Source organism: Macadamia integrifolia, chromosome 10 (assembly GCF_013358625.1).
Source record: "Macadamia integrifolia cultivar HAES 741 chromosome 10, SCU_Mint_v3, whole genome shotgun sequence".
Lineage (NCBI taxonomy): Eukaryota > Viridiplantae > Streptophyta > Magnoliopsida > Proteales > Proteaceae > Macadamia > Macadamia integrifolia.
The window spans coordinates 1,086,994-1,107,681 of record NC_056566.1 but is presented as its reverse complement, the minus strand read 5'-3'; the positions used below and the strand labels follow the sequence as shown (position 1 = coordinate 1,107,681).

General features: G+C 40.0%; 2 non-coding genes across 2 annotated transcripts; both read left to right on the top strand.

The window, feature by feature from the left end:
• Nucleotides 1-7,633: 7,633 nt before the first annotated feature.
• On the top strand, nt 7,634-7,829 carry LOC122092550. The gene has a single exon (XR_006144204.1). It is a non-coding gene; the product is annotated as a U2 spliceosomal RNA (small nuclear RNA).
• A 1,460-nt stretch (nt 7,830-9,289) lies between these two features.
• LOC122092548 lies at nt 9,290-9,449 on the top strand. Its single transcript, XR_006144201.1, has one exon. It is a non-coding gene; the product is annotated as a U1 spliceosomal RNA (small nuclear RNA).
• Nucleotides 9,450-20,688: the final 11,239 nt, after the last annotated feature.

Genomic DNA, 20,688 nt, shown 5'->3' with positions numbered 1-20,688 from the left:
TCCATTGGAAATATGACATCTTTGGTTGATTTTAGTTTGTACCCCAGTAATGTTGGGGGAGTGATCGCAAGATCAATTGGTTTCCTTTGCAACTTAAAAGCTTGAACATAGATGGTAATAACTTAACAGGAGGTATACCTGAATTTCTTCAAGGAACAGAGAATTGTGTCAGTAGAAGTCATTTACACCTAGTCTGATGTCCTTAAGATTGAGTGGTAATCGACTAGTCGAAAATTTACCAGAATGACTGGGTGAGCTCCATAACCTGGTGGGACTTGATTTGTCTAACAATTTGCTTCAAGGTCCAATTCCTATTTCTTTAGGGAGATTGTCAATCTTGACAGATACGGAACTTGGGGAGAATAAATTGAATGGAAGCCTTCCTATTTCTATTAGAGAGCTTTCTAAATTAGTTATACTTGAGTGTCATCTAATCAATTGATTGGGATTGTGTCATCCAATCTCCCTCCGCTTCTTCTCTTCGGTTACAACTACTCCCACTACTTACATGATTACACCCATAATTACATATTATTTTATAACTTATAATAAAAATATTATTTAATAATCCACTAAAATAACTATTACCCACTAATCCCCTACAACATAACCACCTCACACGATCCTCCTTTTGAGTATATAACATAGTCTACAGTGGGTGGTTGGTCTCAGCTCTCTGAGACACCTCACAATGAACAAAGTAGAACTTTCGATCATGGGATTGAAATGGTATTCTATATTGAATAGGCTTCCATTATTGACTGAATTGCATTTATCTTATTGTGGATTGAATGATTCCATTTCATACCTTCAATTTGTGAATTTCTCTTCAGTGATGGACCTTTCCTTTAATAGATTCACTTCAAAGTTTTCTGACTGGATTGCAAGATTTACAATTGGTATTAGAGTCAAAGCTATAAGTTTGAGTTAATTTGCAAATACTAGAGATTATTTGACTTAAACTATCATTGTCTCGTCGTAACTCAATAACTAATTAATTGACTTCCTTAACAAATAAAAGTATATTTCGTATTTGACCAAACACCGACTAATAATTGGTATAAGAGCATAAGCCATAAGTTTCAATTTTATAGATATTTAAATATAAGTTCTAATAGTTTTCATGGAAGGATTCCCTTTGGCATCTGTGAGCTTTCAAATTTGTAACATCTAAGTTTTATAGCAAATATTGATCTTGCTGCTAGTTGAAAGCAGCTTCTAAAAGGAAGCTGGAGAAGCATTAAAATACTCGACTTATCTATTGTCAGTGTACATGGGAGACTCCCTTCCTCCATTGAAAATATGACATCTTTGGTTGATTTTAGTTTGTACCCCAATAATGTTGGGGGAGTGATCGCAAGATCAATTGGTTTCCTTTGTAACTTAAAAAGCTTGAACATAGATGGTAATAACTTAACAGGAGGTATACCTGAATTTCTTCAAGGAACAGAGAATTGTGTCAGTAAAAGTCATTTACACCTAGTATGATGTCCTTAAGATTGAGTGGTAATCGACTGGTCGAAAATTTACCAGAATGACTGGGTGAGCTCCATAACCTAGTGGGACTTGATTTGTCTAATAATTTGCTTCAAGGTCCAATTCCTATTTCTTTAGGGAGATTGTCAATCTTAACAGCTACGGAACTTGGGGGGAATAAATTGAATAGAAGCCTTCCTAATTCTATTGGAGAGCTTTATGAATTAGTTATACTTGAGTGTCATCCAATCAATTGATTGGGATTGTGTCTGAAGCTCATTTCTCAAAGCTAAGAAACTTGACGTTCTTATCCATGTCTTCAAATTCCTTAATTTTGAATGTTAGCTCCAAGTGGATTCCTTCATTCCAAGTTAATAATCTCAACATGGGATCCTATCAACTAGGTCCATCCTTTCCTGTTTGGCTTGAAACTCAAAAGGAAATCAATTATTTGGATATTTCAAATGTTATAATTACAGGCCCTATACCCAACTGGTTTTGGGATCTTTCTTCTAATCTATCTCTGTTGAATGCATCTTTCAATAAATTAGAAGATCAACTACCAAACCCTCTTCCAGTTGCATCCCATGCTTACATTGATTTCAAGTCCAACCTCTTAAAAGGACCCATACCTCTTCCATCATTTGATATTGACACGTTGGATCACTCTAAGAATTGATTTTCTGGGTCTATCCCATTGAGCTTAGGTGATGTGCTGCCAAACTTGATTTTCCTTTCTCTCTCAGATAATTGTTTAACAGGTGAAATCCCAACCTCCATTAGAAACATATTATCTTAACAAGTCCTTGTTCTGTCACAAAATAATCTGTGAGGTAGTATACTATCAAGCTTACAAAATTGTTCTTCGCTACAAGCCCTAGACGTTCGACAAAACAATCTATCTAGGGTGATCCCATTCCAATTGGGTCAATTATCATAGATTCAGACATTGCACCTAAGCGATAATAGTTTATCTGGGGATCGTCCATCATCCTTGTAGAATTGTTATTTTTTGGAAACTCTAGACATTGGGAACAACAAATTCTCAGGTAACCTTCTAATATGGATTGGAGAAATGCGATTCCTTCGAATTTTACGGTTGAGGTCAAATGCATTTTCAGGAATACTACCTCATCAACTTTCAAATCTATGGTCATTGCAAGTTCCGGATATTGCTAATAACAATTTGGTTGGAGACATTCCAGCCAGTTTATAGGATCTTCAAGCCATGGCACAAGTTCAACGTGTAAACACGTATCTAAGTCATGGGCTTTTTGGGGGGGTTCCAAGAGCACTACTATGAAGAGAATGCGGTTATCTCATATAAAGGTCTGGATCGACCATTCATCAAGACCCTTTCTCTAGTAACTGTTATGTACTGAGCATAGGGCAATCTCTCTCGGGTAGTTGTCTTATTATTTTTTGTAGAAGTAGTTATCTTATTATTAGTCCTAAATAATTATAGATTTTAATTATCATGTAGTGTTTTAGTGGAGGTAGGAAGTTATTTTAATTAATATAGTAATAGTAGTGTTGTGGTAATGTGGCCATCATGGGAAGTGAAGTTATGTAATCATGGATGAGAAGGGAAGTTATATAACCGTGGATTTATGCTATAAATTAGTAGACGTTTAATAGAAAAATGACTTTTGAACCAAATCAAACTCTATGAATTAAGGTAGGTTTCCTTATCCAAACTAGACACCAGCTTTGTCCGTAAAGCCATTCCTTTTTCCCTAATTTCTCTCATCACCCATATTTTCTCTCCAATTTCACGCACGTAATAAGTGGTATCAGAACTAAGGATGAGAGAAATGGTGGAGAACTTGGAAAGCGTTGTGCGTTCACTTCAATTGGGGCAATAGGAAATCATGAAGAAACTTAGCGACATCATGGAAAAGCTTCCCATGATGACTGAGAAACTACCAATCAACCTTGCAATGGGAGAATCTTCGAGCGAATTGAGGAGATCTGAAGAAGAGGTAGTCATGATGGTGCAATCGCCACAGTCAAAGACAAGGGAGAAGAAGAAGAGAAAGAAGATGAAAAAGAAGAAAAAGAAGATCATGAAAAAGAAAGAAGAAAGACGGTGAAGGTATCATTCACCACTTCCTTCAAGGAAATGCTCATCTCTACAACTGGATTCTCACATCCTGACATGTCAATTCAATTTTTTTCTATCAAAATATGGGATCCAGGAGAACAATTATTGTTCTTATTTCCGTTAATTTATTTGTCCTTGAGGACAAAGACATTTTTAAGGGGGTAGAATGTTATATACCGAGCATGTGGCAATCTCTCTCAGATTGTTATTTTACTATTTTTGGTAGAAGTAGTTATCTTATTATTAGTCCTAAATAATTGTAGATTTTAATTATCATGTAGTGTTTTAGTGGAGGTATGAAGTTATTTTAATTAATATAGTAATAGTAGTGTCGTGGTAATGTGGTCATCATGTGAAGAGAAGTTATGTAATCATGGATGAGAAGGGAAGTTATGTAATCGTGGATATATGCTTTAAATTAATAGAAGTTTAATAGAAAAATGACTTTTGAACCAAATCAAACTCTATGAGTTAAGGTAGGCTTCCTTATCCAAGCGAGACAGTAGGCTTTGTTCATAAAACCACCCCTTTTTCCCTAATTTCTCTCATCGCCTCTATTTTCTCTCTAATTTCATCTACTATTTAATTTTCTTTTAATTTATTTCTCCCTCCCTTCTATGCATGTAACAGTAACCTGCAAAGACTTGTCTGGAAATAACTTGATGGGAGAATTTCCTGAGGCAATAACAAATCTCTCAGGCTTAATTGTTTTAAACTTGTCAAGAAATCATATTAGCGGGCACATCCCTGAGAAAATTGCAAATATGCATGAATTAGAATCTCTTGATGTCTCAATTAATCAGCTTTCAGGGAACATTCCTCTCAGCATGACATCCATGACTTCTTTGGGTTCTCTAAACTTTGCAAACAATAACTTCTTAGCCAAAATCCCATATAAAGAGGAGATGACTACTTTTGATGTGTCTTCATATTATGGAAACTCAGGTCTTTGTGGTCCTCCACTTCTCACAAGTTGCCAAAGTGGTGGTGGTGGTGGTTCAGATAGAAGAGGGGCAGTGGATGAAGATAACAATTAAAGACATAAAGAATACATGGTTCTACTTGAATTTTGGTTTGGGATTCGCAACTGGTGTTTTGGTAGCTTGTGTTATTCTAGCAATAAAAAATTCATGGAGTGATGCCTACTTTCGATTTGTGGATATACTTATTTATAGAACATTGCACATGTGTAGCAACAGAGTAACATCCCACAAAAACCGACATCGTCAACTATAGTGTACAAAACTTCAACCTTTGAGGTTGTATTCATCCCCCACTTTTTTTTTTTTTGAGTCTTAAGCCTTGTTTTATAATACCTCGTACCTGTTTAAGCACTGACCTCACTATGTATTACTAGCAGATACTTGACTCAAGCTTTTCCTTGGAAATCAAGCATAACGTACGTGCTAGGGGTAAATTTGGAATTTTCTCACTTTCATTGTAGATATTTGATCACAGTTTTTTCCTTGTAATATGTATCAATACTATAAAGAAATTTTAGTGATATGACCATAGGAGAGGTTGTAAGGAAAGATATGCACAGTTTAGGTATTGTCTCAATTAGGCCTCAAATAGAGGGAATTGAAAGGCTACGATCCAGGTAGCGACCACATATAATTGCATACTACTTTGCTTCTGTTTTTGACATCACTTCTTTACCTTCACTTTTACTTTTCTTTTTTCCTTGTCTTGTTTGGATCCATGTAGTCGACCCCATCAAGTTGAGATAAGGCTTTATTATTGTTGTAGTTGTTTTAATGACATGTTAATATATGAATGTGGATGTAAGATGTAATAAGCATTAAAGGAGTAATACACAAACTACTATAGGTTATATAATAAGCTACATATATGGGTTGCCTTATGTTTTGTTAATGAAAGAGAGACCACCCCAATGCATAAAGCTCCCGAACAGGGCTTTGGCCAAGTTTTTTGACCCTAAGGGCGGGTTAGGGTTAAAAAGGGTTGGGTCGGGCTCGGGTGGAGGTCTCAACCCGGCCCAAAATTTAACCTTGGATTTTTATATTAGAATTTATGGCTCCTATTGATATTTAATTTTTCTATAATTTTTTAATGTATAAGATATGAATGGCAAAAACAGGTCAATCAAAGTTAATCCAACCATTGGAAAAGCCAAGATCAACCCAGCCTGGCCCTAACAGGGTCAATTAGGGCCGGGTTGGATTGGTATGAGTCTGGCAGGGTTGGGTCTAGATATGAACCCGACATGGTTAGATTGGGTCAATATTGAATTTTGAGGACCTAGGGTTGGGCTAAGGTTTTAAGAAACCCGACCAACCTGGCCCTATTTCACCCCTAACTCCCACTACTAAGGGGGCAAATAATAGGGTAAAAATGAATGTAGCATAGGTACATAATTAAATGAGCCATCAATAAACAAATTAAGAAGGGTTAGTTTGCACTTTCCCAAGAAATTTAGAAACAATTAGGACTATTTTAAATATTTGTTTCATGCTTCCTAGTAGGTCCACATGATGAGGTGGATAGGAGAGAGAGAGAGAGAGAGAGAGAAAAAGCTTGCGCTAGAAGGAGAAATAAGAGGGAGGAGTAGATTCAATGTTATTTGAACCTCTGCATACCTTACTTCTCCGTTCCTTAGTTATCCGTCTTCTTTAGTCATTGTTCTGATTTTCCAATTTGGTTCCCCAATCATTCTCTCAGATATGGATTTAGCCAGCAGATACCGGAGTCCTATTGGTCTATTGTTTTGTTAAACCTTCAGTTTCTAGTCTTGATTTCAATTTACTATTTGGGTTTTTTCCAATTGGTTCATTGAATTATGAATATAACAGATTAGTGCATGTAATGTTATAAAATTGAAACCCCCTCCCCCCACACCCCCCACCCCCCACAAGAAAAAAAAAAAAACATGAGATCAAATTGAGACTGTTATCCTCTGATCAAGTCACATTAGATATATTATACTGCTGTTATTAGAATAGCTAGAATTTAAGGATTTGGATACATGTAATGGATTAAACCCAAGAATGACTATTTTAAAGGATTTCAAAGGGTGGTTTAAGGGACTAATGATTATGAATGGACCCTATTGAACCAAATCATTGAAGACGGTGTGGTATTTATATCAAGTAGAGGTACAGATCATATGAGGTATAGAGAAAGGTCCTCCCCGGTGCTATGGTGAATAGAACCAGGAGTAAATTAGAGTAAGGAGTAGATCCCAAGAGGATGATATCTGACGAGACCTCACCTATGTTACACATTTTGGCAGTTCACCAAGAAGACTTATTAGACTTATGACTTGCTGTGAAAATTTTCTTTTCTTTTTATTTGTCTCTAAATGCATGCCTGAGAAGCTCATGGTATCTATCGAATTCATTTATTTTTTTCTCATGAAATAAAAGTCATACATGTCTCTATAATGTGTTATAGATAAATTATGTGTGTTCAATTTGCAAGAACTCATATTTTATTGGTATGCTATGTTCACCTCTTGGGCTTTTAGCTCACACCACCATTTTTATCTACAGATCAATAATCACAGGGTGGTTGAGGAGAGGAGGACCTGAGGAGATGACATGCTACTTTCTTTTAGATTTTATTTACATTTCAATAATTGTTTTGAGTCGGTTGTATCCGACTTATTTGATTTAGTTTTTATTAAACATGTTTTCATCTATTGTGATTTTGAGTCTCATAAATGGAAGGGTTCATGATTGGGATCAAGTCCAATGGATTTACCAATAATTAACCTTTACTGAATAGGTTCCAGCAACCAAACAATGGCTGAGCTAGCAGATTATAGACCATTCTCTCATGCTGGTCGAGCTACTCGTAGACTATCTGATTTACAACCAACCTGTGGTCGAACTAATCGTAGAACACCGTTGTGCATTAGTGCATCCGTTCTCTTTGTGGGACGCTCATGTACCCAGCCTAAAGCTTATTTAATGATTATGTGAGGAGGCCAAAGCAAAAAGATGAAAAAGATGACTAGTCCCACATCGGTTAGATAAGGCAGAGAGAGGTGGAGACTGCATATAAAATGGAAATAGAGACAATGAAAGAAGCATACCTTTCTCGGCCTTTTGGCTAAGATCAAGTGTAGTATCTGTTCTTATCAGTTTAATATCTGATACGTGGATCATCGATCCACATGATATTAAATTAATTTTTCTTGGGGGAGGGCCCACTACAGTAGCTTGCTACTGGGGCCTTCGAGCGTCACGCTTGCGTTGCACTACTGCAAGGGCCTGGCGCACCCCTACCAAAACTAAACTAAAAGTTTTGCAAAAGAATCAAATCTGTTGGTATCATATATCGATGTTGCTGGATTGACTCTTCTAGAGAAACAAATTTATAACTAACAACTTTAATCCCCTGGGCTCCATTGATATTATCAAATGGTTGTGACCAGTCAATAACTTCATTTCTCAACTTGAAAACAAAGTATAAACTGTGAGAGACAATGATGAATGGAAGGGCTCTGTGCTACTGGGGTCAGTAGTTGAGTGATCCAAGATGGCCCAGGGTAAAGTTCAACAATCTTTGTTTCCGTATGCACCAGGTCTAATAGCATGCATCTATTAGAGTCTACAACTCTAACCTCGACTGGTCAGATAAAGATTCAAGGCTAGGAAGGGGGTGATACGAACCTGGAAGAATTCAATCTCATAAATCGATTTACAAGATGAGGGAATCCAAAATCTATTAACCCATATCTATTCTCTTTTAAAACTGATGTGGAATCACAACCCTTATATGATTGATATGGGATCGTAATAGGTGATCATTTCCATCTTGATCTAGTGTTTATTTAATTTCTTTTTTTTTTTTATATTTACATTATTTATCCATTTTGTTCTTTCTCTGCAACCATAAATCTTGATTTACGATTGGGTCATTGTTGATCCTCCCAGGGTAAGAGAAAGAATAGCCTATATGGTTTCAAGCTAGCTAGTCTCTCATTGTACCCACCATCCCTCACTTCTTTAATTAATGAACAAATAAGTCATTGTTAGAGCAAACACATTGAAATGCGAAAATAAACCAAGACAATAGATCCGCACAACACAGAGATTTAACGAGGTTCACACGCCAGTGAGGTATACTATGTCCTCGAACGAAGAAGATGTTTCACTATGCAGAAGAGAGAGATTACACTCAAGCAGCGGCGAGAAAACTCGTCCTGAAACCCTAGCTCAAAAAACCCCAAATTACAATGACATACTCAACCAGACAACAGTACATTATATACTCTAAGTCACGGGTTGACCCATCGGGTCGTGATCAATCCGGTCGAACCATACTACACCCCCATACGAGATCAGTGTTGGGCTCCGAGCTGGGCCTGCTTCCATCACAGATCTCAGAAAAATTCTCATTCGGATTGCCACCAAAATATATTAGAACGGGTCATCTGTTAAGAATTCGAGACAAACTTAACAGTTATTTATCACTATAAATAAAAATATTGAAGAAGGGTGGAGTTCGAAATTTCTATATACCAATTGGTGCTTTCTTCAAAGCAGATGAGTGAGGGCTGGCTACTAATTCACTGGGCTTTTATTGTAGTCCAATAGAGAACAATCTTAACCAGGCTTCCAGGCCCATATACGATATGGGAATGGAGGTGGTGGTGGTGAGGTTTTAGTCCCACATCGACCGGTTAGTAGAAGAGAGAAGGGAAACAAAACTATAAATACAGGAAAGCAAGTAGGGTACAACATACTTACCTGGACGGGGTTTATGGGTGATCAAGAAGGCCCATTGCCTAGGTTGGTGACCTCCATTGCACATGGGAGGGGTGCTCGCCTAACATCTCCCCAAGTGGGAGAGTGTACGTCATAATTTGTAGCAGCAGGGGTACGCGTTCGCGCTGCCCTTACCCAAACTCTCAGTTTAATATTTTGGTGATTAGTTAATTATTTGAATTAGTATGTTAGACAAGATTAGCAGCAGCGGACTTCTAAAAAGTTTTAAATAATTATTCAAAATCCTCTGCTTGAGTGGACATTAACAAAATCATACATGGTATTGATGCATGATAATGTGGATAAAATCAGCATTTCTATCTGCCATTATGCAAAATGCCAAATGTCCCAAACCCAGGATCTTAGCTCTCAAATCTCCAGAGGAAATCTAGATTTATTGCCCGTCTCAACACATGCAGTATTGACAATTTGACACTATTAGAGTCCCAGTAACAGTACAGAAAACCAACAGAATCATCCTATGATAGAGCATGAGAGTATAAATGATATTGTCAATATTCCTCTTTACAAACCTCTTTTGGAAATCTTAGTTACTTGGCTTAGGTAAACAAGTTTGAACCATGTATCACCTTCCCCTGTAACTAATGCAGTTTCAACTCCGACAACCCAAATAGAGCTCAAATGTAATTAGATGCATACAACAGTGGTTTCTTAGGATAGGTTGAAGCTTTCCTATAAAAGGGTCAGGGTCACCCTATATATCTTGAGAAGCAGACCTGAACAAACCCTCAAGTATGGGTTACTCCTAAGCAATTAAGTTTGTCTAGCATTTAACAGTGTTTTCAACAAATTCTCCTCTGGTTTCTGCTAAGAACTGAAATTAACAAGTACTAGAATAATTCATTAAACTTACAGAAAAAAGAGTACAAACAAGTATCGGCTACATCTAAGTAATGAAGTTTGTCTCTTACGCATTGTTTCCCTCCATCTCAAAAACATGCATCCGAGAGGTAGTGCTAGAGCTTGTGCTTGTTCCAGTCCTTGACTTCTCAGAGGTAGTTTTTAGTCCTAATTGCTGCAACTGATGGACAACATGTGACATTCTTGGCCGCACTGATGGCACATGTTGAGTACAAGCATATACAAGGTCCACCACCTTTTGTACAACTCCAACTTCAGGAATGTCAGTTATCAGAGGGTCCAGAAGTTCTGGGTATCGATGAGCCTGCACAAGAGGGGTGGCCCACTCAAATATACTCTGCCAATTGACAGAATCAACTGCCTGGGCAGGCCTACGGCCACTAATGAGTTCGAGCAGAAGGACACCAAAGCTGTAAACATCACTCTTTGTTGTGAGCTCATTTCTGTAAACAAATTCTGGTGCTAGGTATCCACATGTACCAGCCATTACTGTCCTCTCATGCATCACTTCCCAGGGAACAAACTTTGAGAGACCAACCCCCATTATATGTGCTCCAAAGTCTTCATCCAGCAATACATTGCTGGCACTGATATCCCGGTGCACCACGTGTGGCTTCACCTTGTCATGCAGAAATCTGTAACGCAAATATGCATAGGAATCAAAAGATAGTCAAAACTCATAGAGAACTGAGCAAGAAAAATCTCTGTTTAACCATAACAATGAACACCAACAAGGCAACAACTATGATAACTGAGAATATTTTTAAAGTTCATGAAAATAACAGGTAAACTTATTTGATTTTAATTCACCAAAAAAAAAAAACTTACTTGATTTTCTTATTTGTTAACTGAATCCTACAGCTAAAATCAATCACCAATAAACTAAACAAGAAACACTCCAGACCGTAATTTTTTACTATTGCAATTAATGAATATGGTATTGTACAGCATAACAACATCTAAATTTTCTTCTATATAATCATGCCTAGAAAAGATATTACTATTAAAAGTAATACTCATCAGTTCTACATCCACAAATTAAAACGCAAGATTTATCCATGTGGAAGGATGCTGTAGCAGTTTCAACCGTTTGCATATCTAGGAAATGGAGCTCGATCTTAGATGCTGTCGAGCTGGAGCTCGGTCTTTGTGCCTTAGTTGTTAATTTCTTTGAGTCGCCAAACTAGGGTCTGGTCTTCTAGTGTTGAGCTGGAGCTAGGTCTTAGTTGCTGCCGAGCTTGAGCTTGGTCTTTGTGCCTTAGATGTTAAGGTCTTTAAGTCGCCAAACTAGGGTCTGGTCTTGTGGTGCCGAGCTGGAGCTCGATCTTAGTTGCTACCGAGTTTGAGCTCAGTCTTTGTGCCTTAGATGCTAAGGTCTTTGAGTCACAAAACTAGGGTCTGGTCTTGAGTAGTGCCGAGCTGTAGCTTGGTCTTAGATGCGTGCCATGCTGGAGCTCGGTCTTTGATGCCGACGAGCTGTACTCAGTCTTAAAAGAGCCAGATACTTGGGAGAAGCTTCATAGTATATTGATGTGTGGTATGCACTTGGGACAAATACATTGCTTCGAAATAGAATCTAATTCGCTCCGTGATAAAAATTGAATAGCTGAGATATGGAAGCTAAGGTGCTGAAAGTATAAAATCTATAAGACTAACACCTAATCAATGGGATTTAAATGCAATCTACTAATAAAACTATCTACTAGTAAAAATTTTTGAGATTTTCAACATTCCATGCCCTTGGTATAGTTGTACCCCCCTGAGTCTACAAGTGGTATGTACCGGGGCGCACCACTTTAGAGACTATGTAAAGGCCTTCCCAGTTCGCGCTAAGCTTGCCTTCACTTCTTGAGTCCGTTACAGCTACTTTCTTGAGGACTAAGTCACCAACTATGAATCCCCGTGGTTTGACCCTTCGGTTGTGATACTGTCGGACTTTCTACTTGTAGATTTCATTTTGTACAAGTGCTTCTTCCCGAACTTCGTCTATGAAGTCGATGTTTGTTTGAGCCTGGCTTCATTCTGTGAAGCTTCGAACACTGTTGATCGAAATGAGGCTTGGGTTACCTCCACAGTGGTTAAAGCTTCAGTCTCGTATACCAACCGGAATGACGTCTCTCTTGTGGGGGTCCGACCTGAGGTGCGATACGCCCAAACTACACTGAGTAGCTAGTCTACCCAGTTCTTCTTCTCCCGGTCCAACCTCTTCTTTTTTCCATCTAGAAGTATGTGGTTGGCTTTTTTTGTCTGATCGTTCGATTGCGGGTGTGCTACAGTAATGTTTCAAAAATCAATATTAAAGTTACTACATAATTTCCTAAATTTTTTATTATCGAATTGTCGACCATTATCCGTGACCAACACCTTTGGGACACCACAACGATATATGACATTGCCCCTCATGAACTTCTCCACTACCTGCTCAATGATTCTGGCTAGGGGACGTGCCTCCACCCATTTAGTGAAGTAATCACTAGCGACAATCAAGAATTGGACACCCCCTTTTCCTTTCTTTAACTGTCCTAGAATATCCATTCCCCACATTGCGAATGGGATCGAGCAGATCATAAAACTAAGTTCTGCAACAAGGACGTGTGGTATTGGGGCATGTACCTAACACTTAAAGCACTATCGAAAGAACTTCATTGCAACTTGTTGCATGTTTGGCCAGTAGAATCCTTGGCGTAGCACCTTATAGGCCAGTGCCCTTCCCTTGATGTGTCCCCCACAAATTTCTTCGTGGACTTCGTGAAGCGTCTCTTTAGCTCAGTTCGGGGGCAGGCACTTTAGCAGGGGCCAGGATATTGCCCTTTTGTAAAGTACTCCACCCTGGAGGGTGTGTTTGGCTGCTCTCCTTTTGACTGCACTTGCTTCTATTTGATCTCCTGGGAGATGTCCGTCACGTAAATAGTCCATGATGGGATCCATCCAGCTCAGCTCAGATTTCTATGTATTGCTGCATAGGAATTCTAGCTCATAGGTAGGTTGGTCTAGTACTTTAAAATATACCGAGCTTGCATAGCCCTTGAGTTCTGCTGTAGCTAGTTTGGAGAGGGCATCTGCTATTACATTTTCCTCTTGCGGGATTTGTACCATCACAAATGTGTTAAAACTGGTTACCAAACGACGTACTTCTTTTAAATACTTGGCCATTCTCTCTTCTTTGGCCTCGTATTGCCCATTGACTTGGTTCATGATTAGTTGGGAGTCACTATATGTGACCATGTCGTCTGTCATTACCGCATTTGCCAGTTTGATTCCCACAATCAGAGCTTCATACTCTGCCTCGTTATTTGTTACGGGGAATGCAAATCTAAGGGCGTACTATATCATGAATTCCTTAGGGCTTTTCAACACAAGTCCTGTGCCGCTCCTCGTTGTGGTGTTGGATCCATCAACAAATAGCTCCCACTTTCTATTCAGCTCAGCCTCAGGCTTTGCCGCTTCTTCGGTTTGTGTACATTCTACTAGGAAGTCAGTCAGTGCCTGGCCCTTGATTGCGTTCTTGGTTGGAATTCAATATTGTGCTCACTTAACTTGACAGCCCAACTTACCATACGTCCCGCTACGCTGGGGCTGTGAAGTGACTTTCTCAACGATTGATCAGTCAGTACAGCAATGGCGTGTGCTTGGAAGTAGGGCCTCAACTTCCTGGCTATCATGACCAGCGCCAGTGTAAACTTCTCAATCTTTCGGTACCTTATCCTCGCTTCCAAGAGCACATGACTCACACAGTAGATGGGCCTCTGGGTCTTTGCCTCTTCTCTCATAAGGACTGTGCTAACGGCTACCGTGGAGGTAGCGAGGTAAAGTTGTAGCTCCTCTTCGGGCTCTGGCCAGCTCAGCAGAGGGGGCCGGGTTAGGCAGACCTTAATTTCATCGAAAGCTGCTTTGCATTCCTCTGTCCAGCGAAATTGTTGTTGACCTTTTTCTCCTTTTGGTAGCTTGAAGAATGGAAGGCACACATATCCCCAGCTCGGGACAAGAACCTGTTAAGTGCAGCTAGGCACCCGGTCAGTTTTTGAACTTCGTGAATGTTTCTTGGTGGACGCATCTCATAAATGGCCTCAATTTTTTGGGGATTTGCCTCTATTCCCCTTTGCAACCCTAGAAAGCCCAAGAATTTTCCAGAGGTTACTCCAAATGCACACTTGGTTGGATTTAGTCTCATCTGGTTCTGCCGCAGGACATCGAAAGCTTCCTTCAAATCTAGCACATGATCAGTGCCTTTCGTGCTCTTGAGCGGCATATCATCAATGTAAATTTCCATATTTCTTAGGATCTGGCTTCAGAACATCGTATTCACCATCCTCTGGTAAGTGGCTCCAACATTCTTTAGGCCAAAAGGCATTGCAGTGTAGCAGTAGTTGTCCAGAGTGGTAAGGAAAGCAGTTTTCTCCTCATCTTCCACCTTCATCTTTGTCTGGTTGTAGTCGAAATATGCGTCCATGAAGGTTAGAATCTTGTGGCTTGCAGTCGAGTCTATGAGGGATTCAATCCGGGGCAAAGGATAGCAGTCTTTGGGACAGTCCTTGTTCAAGTTAGTGTAGTCTATGCATATCCTCCACTTCCCATTGGACTTCGGAACCATGACCACATTGGCTAAACAGGTTGGGTATTTTACTTCCCACACAAACCCCACTGCTAGGAGTTTTTCAACCTCCTCGTTGATGATGGTGTTCCGCTCAGTCGTGAAGTTCTTACGCTTCTGTTGGACAGGCTTGAAGTTAGGGTTAACGTCCAGACTGTGCTCAACTACGGCTTGGAGATACCTGGCATATCATAAGCTTTTCACGTGAAAATATCAGAGTCTTCACCGAGGAAGTTCAAAATTTCATCGCGGTGTTGGGAGCTCAGCAGTGCTACGAGCTAAACTATTTTTTGTAGCTTGGCCTCAGTGATTGGGATAGTAAGTAGCTGTTCAACTGGCTCGGCTCGAGTCAGGAGGCTTTCATCTTGGCAATCAATAATTTTTACCACACATTCTAGGCCCGAGCACAGTTTCTTGACAGATTTTATGAAGTTGGCATAGCATTCTTGGGATTCCTTCTGGCTGGACTTACATTCCCCGACTCCATTGTTGGTGAGGAATTTGACTTTCATGTGCTTAGTGGACACAATCGTCCCAAGACCATTGAGACCATGTCGACCAAGGATTACATTATAGGGTGAGGCAATCTTGGCGACCATAAAAGAGACCATAGTAATGGTTGTCTGAGCTCCCAGTCCGATGGTTACAGGCAAGTCAACAACTGCTTCTAGCTTTACTGGCATGCCTAAAAATCCGTACAAGGGTCCTGGGGCTGGTTTTAAGGCCCCGGTGCCAAGCCCCAGTTCTATGAAGGCTTCGTATGACAGAGATCTGGAAGGGGTGGTTGGCCACCACTAATTGAACTGGGATGCCGTGTCCACTAGGACCCTATGGAAGGGGTGGTTGGCCACCACTAATTGAACCACGACAACGTCGTTGTGAGGCCAATTTAACTCTTCCAGATCTCTGTCAGATAACACAATGGATGGATCCGTTCTGACAGCTTTGACAGGTTATTCCGTGATGCATACGAACCGCGTGTGTGCTTTGGCTTTTCTGTCTGATTCTACCGTGGGTCTACCCATGACTGTTAGGATGCTGGACCCACAAGCTGATTATCGTAAGGGTCAGCTTGGTCCGTGGTTGGGTCCTTGGATGGCTCGATCCTATCTTAGCTCGGCCTAGTATCATCTCTCCTTGGCTCGGCCTGGCATCATCTCAAATACTGGTTAAGGTATCCAGCCTAGATGAGCTCATCAATTTCCCTTTTCAGAGACTTACGGTCTTCAATGTCATGTCCATGGTCTCAGTGGTATCGACAATACCGGTTGGGGTTCCTCTCCTCTGGTTTAGCTGTCATTAGCCTGGGCCAGCGAAAATACTTTTGATCTTAGATCTCTAAGAGCATATTTGTTTGGGAACGATCAAGTTCATATCGCTCAAGTTCAGCTATGTCAAGCAGCCGATCTGTTCTGTTCTTCTTTGGCTTGCGAGAGTCATTCCTAGGTCTCAGAGTCCTTTTCTTCTCCTTCTCCGACTGATCACCCCTGTCAGCTATTCCTTTGGCGGCCAAAACTTCCTCCATGTTGGCGTATTGATTACATCGTCTCAACAGTTTGGGCATTATTTCTGGTATGTCGAGGGCCAGAGATTGGACCAGATCAGGGTGGATTACCCCGTTGCACAACGTGATATACACCACTCCTTCTGGTAGGTTTTTCACCTCCAGTGTCACCTTAGTGAATTGGGCAAGGAACTCTCTTATAGTCTCTCTCGCTCCATGCCTCATGTTCATCACGTTTTACGTAGTTTGCTTCTACTTCATACTTGCTTGAAAAAGTGCGAGGAAGGCTCTTGTCAGCTCTTCATAGCTGTGGATGGATCGGGGCCGCAGGTTCGACATCCACACCAGCGCAACTCCTTTTAATGAGGCTACTAAGGCTCGGCGAAGAATGGCATCTGACCTACTATAAACCATCATGGTCGAACTGTAATATAGCAGATGATCATATGGATTTGTGGTGCCGTCATATCCATTGAAGACGAGTATCACGAAATTTGAAGGCAGCTCGACGTCAATCAATTCGTCGGATAGTGTATTGTGGGCCGGAGTTACAGTTATGTCGGCCAGGTGCCTTTGCCTCTACAGTCTTTCTACTCTCTCAGTGAGTCACTAGATGTGACTCTCCAGGTCGTCCCTTCTCTCCTTAGCTCTGTGATCCGGGTATCGAGGGCATGGTCTAGATTAGCAAAATGTCAATTTTGACTTAAATTCATGCAAATACCCCCATATCTCCATGTATACCTACCATACTTCGACCACTACTTACACTCTCCCATAGTCCTAAATTCTCAAAGCTCTAATTCATCACTTCGCAAACTCTACTTAGCAAATTTTATGTGTGTAGGACCTCGGGGTCTCCTGTCCTCAAAACTTTGACCCCCCATCCGGTCTCCCGCTTGGAAGATTTTTGACTGTTTTATAGCTCTCTAATTAAGGTGGTATGCTTTTTATTGCATTATGGTTAGTTCTCCTACGAAGAAAGAGTGAGTGAAAGCCAAAACTATGAATTAATATTCATATCACAAGATAAGGTAAGGTACGAATGTTAAGGCCCGGTGGTCAAGCGGTTGAAACAGCCTCTTGACATTCTCGGGGTAAGGCTGCGTAATTCTTGCCCCCGACCTTGCACATGCAAGAGCCTCGTGCATCGGGTATGCCCTTTTTATTACATGATAAGCTCGAGTTCTCTAACCAACAACTAAAGCTAACATATGAAAAAAAAATCATTTGTACTTATATTAATTTCTTGCACACACAACAAGGCCCGAGCTAGGTTTAAAAAATCAGAATATGATCAATCGATTTGTATCATAATCAATTTGGATGAATCACACTGATTCTTGCTGAAGAAGGACAAGGAGGACAAGGAGATTGAATAAAAAAATTGAAGCAAAAAATGGAAAATTGAACAAAAAAAAAATAAAGAAGGACAAGATAGACATTGAGAACCGATTAGAAAAAAAAGAGGAGGGGCAATTTAGTAATTTAAGAAAAAAAGAAGAAAAAGAGATAAAAATTCACTATTTTGAGGGAATCATAAACAAAGTTTAAGGTATGCGTGTATTAATAAATATAGGTTAAGTATAGAGTGATAATAATTGCTCCAATTGTACTTGATTAAGTGTGTCTTTTGATGAAGAATTGATTTACGGTCATCGTCAAATTGTGCATGACAATCGGATTGTCAATGTAAAAATTTAATGCTCTCCACCATCGATAGAGATCTCCACCATTCTCAAACATATAAAGCTTTTTCAGTAAAGTTAAACTAAAATTATTATACCATGTGACATAGTTGAGTTCAATTTTAGAAAACATTTGGATAGTTAACTGAAATATTCCATGGGCTAAAAAACCATGTCAATGATGCCAATGAGAACATAGGTAGAAGCATCTTCGGTGCACACAAGGGAGAGGCAAAATAGTCTTTTTGCACCCACTTGTATGTGGATGGTTCCACACTACGTTAGATCGAAAGAATTCATTTTCCCGTATTTTATACTTGATGGAAAATGTAAAATATGATATCACAACCCAAGCCTTACCTTTTTGGGCTCAATCCAACAAAGTCCGACCCTAATTGACCTTGCCAGCCCTCGTTATTTTTACCAATTCAGGGCTAGGCAAAGACAGGCTAACTATGTTTTATAACTACATTGCATGATTTTGCTTCTTTGGTTTTCTTAAAGGTTAGCCTTAAGAATGCTTCATTTTTTTTTTTTCGCTAAAGATGCATTATATTAAAGAGTAAAAAAAGAAGGATGGAATACAATCAACCAAGAAAAAAGAAACTCAAGCGAGCATCGTAATCCCAGCCCCCACCTTCGGCATTGCCATCAGCAGGGAAAATGAAGCGAACTAACAAAATCTAAAATTTGGGCGGCCTTCAGCATCTCTTCTGATCAGATCTTTTATATGATCAGGGAAAATGATATTAGTATCTGAAATCCCCATTTTTGCTGCATCTTTAGCCAGATAATCGGCAATCGAGTTTGCCTCCCTGAAGTTGTGAGTTATTTTCCATGAAATTTCCTCTAGGAAAGGTTGAAGGAAATCCATCTTTGACTGGCGAACCATGGAATTTTCTTTCTCTGGAAGGATATCGCAACTGCACTGGAATCCGTTTCCACCCATAAGCGAGAGATTCCCATTTCGAGAGCACGCAGCAGACCCACCATTAGGCCTTCTACTTCCGCTTGGAAAACCTTTGAGACCCCCATAAAAATTTTATAGGAATCCAGAATAGTTCCCATATGATTGCGAAAAATCCCACTAGTACCTGCTCGACTAGGATTGCCCATAGAGCTTCCATCAAAGTTCAGTTTGATCCAGTTTACCTGAGGCCTACACCAATAAACCTCTAAGATGGGCAGATTTGGCATATTCTGGATCAATAAGCCAAGCTTCCTATAGCAAATAACATTAGCAACAGTTTTCACATCTCCTTTGGTGTTAGGCTTGGAGGATTTAATATCCTCAAGAATCATTTGGTTGATGAAGTTTATTGGCCTCATGTTGCCTTCGTGCCTTCTATTATTTCTTTCATGCCAAATGTGGTCAGCCACAGTGATTAACCCCAGAGCCCACACCTCTTTGTAGCAAACAATTTTAAGCTTCCTTTTCCACCATTGGAGAAAATCAGCCATGGAGTCCGATTTCTTCCAAACCACATTGAAGCAACCATAGAAGAACAACCATAATTCCTCAGCGAAGGAGCATTGAAGGAAGATGTGATCCATAGACTCAGCCTCCACACCACACAAACTACATCTTGATACTAAAATAATGCCCCTTTTTTGAATAGCTTCATCCGTTGGCAATTTCCCGTGTGCCATCCTCCACCCAAAAATGGACACTTTTGGCTGTAATTTTTTATTCCAGAGTAGCCCATGGAACTTTAGAATTGGTGCTCCTGATGTCCTCCCAGGCAGAGTTAGAGCTAAATCTCCCATCAGAAGACAAACTCCATAAACACACATCCTCACAGGCATACGAAGGAATTTTGATATCTCGGATCTTCTCAAAAGTGCTTTGCAATAAGGGAGATCTAACATTAGGCGATTTCCAATCGTAATTTTCAATAAAGTCACTAACCTTGCCCTTGAAGGGGGACTAGGACCATCCTCCAGGTCGACCATGCCCAAGATGGATTTATTACCCACCCAGTTATCCGTCTAGAATTTTATATTTTTACCATTTCCGATCAACCAAGCTTCTTTTGAGGACATAAAATCCCACATCTTTCTAAATCCTGGCCAAATAGAGGAGGACTTATATCTTGATTTGAAAGATCCATCACTTCTACGAAATCTCGCCCTTAGGAAGTTGCGGGCTGTAGATTTCTCATGTCTTACCCTCCAGACCATATTGCATAGCATTGCTTTATTTATGTCTCTGAGCCTACGCAAACCCAAACCTCCTTCATCCTTGGGCCTACAACACACATCCCATTGGACTGTAATATTTTTTGCAGAATCAACCTCACCAGTCCAGATGAAGTTCTTCATCCACCTTTCCATTATAGCAATAAGGGTTGATGGCCACTAATAGACAGCAGAGCCATGGTTCATCATTCCCAAAATGACAGAGCGGACCAATTCCACTCGTCCAACCATCGACATAATTTTTCCTTTCCAGCCAGCCAGCCGACCTTTGACTCTGTCCATAATAGGGAGAAGAGACTCCTTCTTTATCCTTCCCTTAAAAATTTCAACACCCAAATAGCGGGTGGGGAAATTACAGATAGGAATACCAAGCTCTTCAACAATCCTCTGCTTCCTATGAGTAGTAACTGATCCCAGAAATAACTTACTTTTTTCTAAATTTATTTGTTGTCCTGAGAAGCACTGGTATTTAGAAAGAAAGGTGTTGAGATTTTTAACGTACCTGATGGAAG